The sequence below is a fragment of the Lontra canadensis genome, unplaced genomic scaffold (assembly GCF_010015895.1).
Source record: "Lontra canadensis isolate GAN:19392208 unplaced genomic scaffold, GSC_riverotter_1.0 scaffold2440, whole genome shotgun sequence".
Taxonomy (NCBI): Eukaryota; Metazoa; Chordata; class Mammalia; order Carnivora; family Mustelidae; genus Lontra; species Lontra canadensis.
Genome location: NW_022633424.1, coordinates 274 through 6049, shown reverse-complemented (window position 1 = coordinate 6049; position 5776 = coordinate 274). Strand labels below are relative to the sequence as shown.

General features: G+C 48.9%; 1 pseudogene; it reads right to left on the bottom strand.

The window, feature by feature from the left end:
- Positions 1–3507: 3507 nt before the first annotated feature.
- On the bottom strand, positions 3508–5378 carry LOC116863711 (annotated as a pseudogene).
- Between the last annotated feature and the right edge of the window lie 398 nt (positions 5379–5776).

The window sequence follows — 5776 nt, the reverse complement described above, 5'->3', positions numbered from 1 at the left end:
CCTCCTCAGATATATACGACTTGCTGTAAAGGGTGTAAAACATTCAATGAGGGGAGAGGTGTGAGCTACTATGCATTTTCAGTAAGGCTAAGCCATGGGACAGGAGAGAGAGCCCATCTCCTCAAACTTCATCAGAGAGGAAATGGGCTTTGGGGGGCTTTTGGGGGCACATGATACATATTTCCCAAGAGGTCCAGGAGATTGGTCACCTTTTAGAAGCCGAAGGAAGCAATCAGTAACAGCTGAACTGAGTTACCCAAAACCCATGCTCCCAAGACAGTACACAGAACAGACATCACTTTATCAGAGAAATATTTATTCCTCACAAGTGATTATTTTGGGGTAGGAAATGCCCTCCAAAACCCTCTCACTGGAAATTCTGGAGAAGTTTTCTGTCTAAATAGTAGAGACACATCTCTGCACACAATGCCTTCAGGAGTCGTGAGAGTGGCCAGAGGCCACTGGGCAGCCTGAGGCCCGCAGGAGGCTTTCGGGTGGGGCGCAGGCTCCCTGTGTGGTATGGAGAGGGGATACTTCTAATGCGGTAGCTGGTCCTTAAATGCCACAACTTTCTGGGGCTGTCTACCCTTGTTTCTGAGCCCTTGTTACTTGCAGTAAGGCCTTGCCCAGCAAAGACGGCTTCTTGCTGGCAGGACCTGGCATTTGTCTCCCTACGGGCGGGAACCCTGTAGTTGAAAGGGTATCCTGGGACAGGCTGTGCCTGGGCCTGCACTTGTGCTTTCTGCTGAGTTTTCCTCAGCTTGGTTGAGGAGAGAATGGGCTGCTGAGGGCAGGTGCTGCCTATTGCACGCCGACGCCCCATTTTCTCCTCTTGGAACTTCCCAACAGCTGTCATGATTTTCTGAGCTTCGGGCGTCCCAGTAAAGGCAGCTCTATCTTTAAGTAGGCCTCTGCTTTCCACAGATGATAGGGTACTGGGCTTCTCCTGGGAGTTTTCTTGCCTTTTGCATTTTATCCCAGGAGTAAGCCATTGCAAAAAATCCTTCACTTTTTTACTGAAAAGGCTTTCAGAAAGAGGCTGACCCTTCCGTGAAAGGCTTTCAGGAGGCAGCTGACTCTTCTGTGATAGGGTCTTGGAATGCTTGTTTCCCAGCTTTACCTTCCATACTGAGTCCTGAGTAGGGAACCTCTTCTTCAATGTCATCTTCAGTAGGGAACCTGTTCGTTCTCGGGATGTTCCCAGTCTTGCATCCCCTCCACCAAGCTCTTGTGCCTTGGAACCTCATGGTCTTTGCAGCAGGTGGGGGATTCTTATTGTGGCATTTCCTTATGACATGCTTAGGGACCCAGGACTCCTGCTATTGTTCCATAGTAATTCCTGTGTCCTCTGGATGGACATGCAGCACCTGGGAAGCTCTCGTGTCCCCTCCTGAGACACCCTGAGTCAGTGAGGCCTTATAAGTCAAATGATCTGAAGCAGGGGGCAGGCCAGTGTATTGGGCTTGAGCCTGGCTATGCTCCTCATCCTCCAGCATAAGCTTTAACTCATGCAAGAGTTGTTCTTTGAGATTCAATGATTTAAGGATCTTGTGGAATTGGTATGTTTGGTGGGATGGTGGTTTTGACTTGATGCTCATTCCCCTGTATAATTTGGGAGCTAATGGTCTTGTTGGTTGTCAAGATGCTAGGTTGTGATTGTTGTGTATGAGATTCCTTGGTTCTGACTATCTCCCTGGACTCTGTGGGCCCAACAGGTTCTGGATTCTTCATCTTTATGCCTTGTTGCCCTCCGCTTCTACCACCGGAACTTGAACTCTTACCCTTTGGCTCACATCTGAACGCACCTTGCCTTGTAGGCAGCCTTGGGGGCCATCTGTTGCCTATGGTGTCATGTCTGACAGATGTAAGAGTCTGGCTGCCATTCTTAGTCTTTGGAACATCCTCTGCAAACTGATGGTTGATATTAGAGGGTGATTGCCTCAGAATTCTCTTCTTCCTTGCTCACAGTTGAGGTGGCAGGGAGACGGTAATCTGGGATGGAAGCTGAATTTGCTGTTCCTGCTTTGTCTCCATGGAGAGATTTCAAGCTTCCATCAAGGGAGTTTGTGGACTCTTTCGATTTAAAGTGCTGTATGGATTCAAGGACCCTAGGGGGAAGGCCCCAAGTCACCCTCTTATTAAACCTTTTAATATGGTCTTCCAGCTTCTGTTCTGCCCTAGGTTCAACAAAGGGAAGCTCTTGGAAGGTATTCAGGGAGTAGTCCTCAACCTCTGATGGTGGCAAACTTCTCTGTTTTATCTCAGTCTGGGATTTCTCAGAAAGAAGTGATGTCTGCTTCATAGTATGCCATGAATTATGCACAGTCCCAAGCAACTGACCCTCACTGATTTCCTCGGACTTTCTGCGTAAATGTATCTTCAGGGCATTTTCAGTTGTCTCTGACCCATAGTCTCCACAGACACCATGGAGTTGTTCACTGATGGGCTCCTAAGTACTTTCTCAGAATCATACCCCATATCATTATCTGAAGAGCCAACTGGGTCACTCAGCAGATCATCTTTTGGCCCATTCTCTGGGTTGTGTCCCTGATCCTTCTATAGGTCATCGTTGTACTTTGCCAGGTCACTGTCCTCTAGCAGAAGAATGTCTGCATCCTCCACATACACACTTTTTGACATACTCCATCTGATCTCTTACTGGAGATCCCAGAGCATCCACGATGGCATGGAGACTCAGGAAGCTGTGGAAGAGTACTTGGACCACACATCAGTGTGAGAGACTCATACATCCTGCCAGGGAGGCCCCACCAGTGTTGGATGAGCCTCTTTCGAAAGTGACTCTCTAGTTTTCTCTGAAGCTCTTCATTCAGAGGAAACTGTCCAGGAGGGACAAAGATTACAACTTGGGCCTTGGTGGTCTGGTGGCTGAGAGAAGGGTTAGGAGCTAAAGGACAGTAGTCCTCCTGGGATCTCTGGACTATGTGGGTAAATCTGACACACGTTTCTGTACCTTCTGCAACAGGTTCCATTCCAGATGTTGCATTTCTGTTGACGTAAGACTCTCAGATTCATTCTGAGGTCTGTGAAAACACATTCCACAGATCTTGATGTCAGGTAGAGGACCAGATGGCAGGATTGGGAGTGGGGATTGAAGGTGGGCCTGGGGCTGGACATGAGGGATGGGTTGGGGCTGGGTTTCAGGCAGGAGTTGATGTGGGTTCTCAGGCAAGGATGAAGTGGATGGGGAACTACTGGGGATTCCTGCTCTGGGGAGGCATTCGAGATGTTATCTGCAGCATCAGCAGTAGGGAAGAAGGACTCACTATGCTGAGTTTAGAGACCCCAGAAGAACTGGATGGAGGTTTGCTGTGAATGGCCCTCCTCCAAGGTTGCAGGGTATGGGCGCTGCTGCTGTATATGCAGCTCCTTTGATTGGTCTTTGCTGCTCCGGAAAGGAAGGGAGGATGCCAAATCATGCGTATCAACAATTGTTTGCTTTGGAAAAGAACCCTTTGTTTCCTCCACCTGAGGAAATCCCACCTCTTTTGGACTTATTTCTCTAGAAGTGCCAGGGCATCAGGGCTGAGAAGTGAGAAGTTACCAGGCTCTACAAGGTTGGCTGCAGGGTCTCCCCTGGAAGAAGCCACTGAAGAATGGAGGGCCAGAAACTCTTGATGGAAATCATGTGGAGCCAGGGTTGAAGGGAAGAAGTCTTTGGCATGAGTTTGCCACCAAGGGAGGTCTAAAATTGAAAAGCTGGAGGGGTTCAATGCCTGTGATTGCTGGGACATAAGTAGACAACCCACCAGAGCTCTGTGGGGGTGAGCTCTTTGAAACAGGCTTCCTTGAGATGGAAATCGGTTTAGATTGAGTCACAGTTAAATTGTAGTCTGGCGGTGGTGAAGCAGACCAGGTTGGTCATTAGTGATGATGAACAAAGGTCTCAGTGGGATTCACCCTCTGGGACAACTCCGGTAATGGGCTGACATCTTGGGAAAGGGGAGGGTCCAGAGAGAAAATGGTATTTAGAGACCCTGTCTCTGTTTGGACACTATGGTCCACTGAATGGGCATGATGTGGTGGGACAGGAGGTGGAAAGGCAAGGGACTTGGCTGGGAAATGGGTCCATTGGGAATTTGGAATCCAAGAGAGGAAAGGGCTCTGGTGGCAAGAATCACCCGGTGATGAGGGTGGAAAGAAATCAGCCATGGGGATCACTGGGTTACATGAGAAGTTGGAGCCAGGTGGTGGGGAAGTCTCAGGCGGCGAACCTGGTATTAGGTCTCTTGCAGGGACTGCTGAGAAGTCAGGGGAGAGAGTGAACAATGAAGAAATCACAGGAGCTGTGGAAGCCAAGGGAGTAGAATCTTCCAGAGCCTGCTGGAACAGCAGCCAATTGATCTCAGCAGTTGTGCTGTTACATACCTCACAGGAGGGGTCTGGACATAATAGTTGATGAAAGTGGATGATATCATGATGCCGGCCGAGGGGGCTGCAGGAGACAGGAGGTACAAAACTGAAGCCAGGACCAGAACAAGGGGAGGAGGCCATGCAGGCCTGACAAGGGAGGGGCTACCTGAAGCCTGATGCCCCTTCACAATGCCCCACCTTTATGACTTGACAGTGTACTCAGCAGCCTTCAGCCCAATATCTGTTCCTAAGGCAACCCCCTCCCATGGCTATGACAGACTTCAGTGAATCCTGCAATTGCATAAAATGTGCCCTAAGAGGCAACAGGAGAGAGGGGAAAGACTGGTTACCTTCTTAAACAGAGATCAGCTTCCGGGTCTCCTCCACTTCCCGTTGGTACCATCTGTCATCTGGGGAAACAGGAGAATGAGTTATATAGTGAAAGTAGAAACATAGGTATTAACACAGGATTCCCCTTATGGGACAGCCTTGGGATGCTGGACTCTGGAAGCCCCAATAATCAATAGATGAGGGCAAATGGCCAATGATGTGAAACTGGTTAGTAATCTTGCTTCCTGTATAAAGTACTTTCATGTAAATTATCCCATGTGATGATCAGACCACCTCTGTGAAGCAGAGAGGTCAGGGAAGACTCCTGAGTATCCATGATGTCACAGAGTTTTCACAAAGTCAGAAGTCCTGATTCTTGTCATCTCACACGGCCACCTATTGGGCAGCACTCATTGTCCAGATCCAGCACTGCTTCATGCTCAGTAATGGTCAGAGCAGGGATCTGAGAAGGGTTTTGCACTCTGGCTGCATTTCCATGAGCCTCTCCTCTGAGGCCTCTGTTTTCTGAGAGGGAATGTATCTAGTGGCTCGCATCCTCAGAGATCATGCACTAGGCCCTCATGGAGAGGACAGCAAGGATCAGCCTTGGAGAGCTCAGGTGGAATAGGCAGAAACTTACCTTTCAGAGTCCCACCTTTCCTCCTCCTCTTGGCTCTGCCCTGACGCTAGAAGAAAAATGAAAAGAATGAGGGGGGTTGGGACCCATGTCTTACTCTTCTCTCAGAAATGGAAACATTCTTTATGCAAGAATTCTAGGACTTTAGTAGAACATTGTGTTCCTTGCTTTTTGCAGTTTTAAAGGTGATAAAATGTTGTCAATATTTACTTCTTTGAAAAACTCAGGGGACGACTTTGTCTGGGAGGTCCACACTTGGTATTCCCAGTCAGAAGTCCTTCGTTCAATGAGGACATAGAAAAGGAAGCCCAACAGTCACATCTGTGCTGCCTCAGGTAGGACCCTGTATCCTAGGTCATAGCTCAGACCCCACTGTCTTCTCAGAGGCTTAGCAGTGTTCTCCTGATCAGCCCAGCATGAAGGAAGGCTTGATCGAGT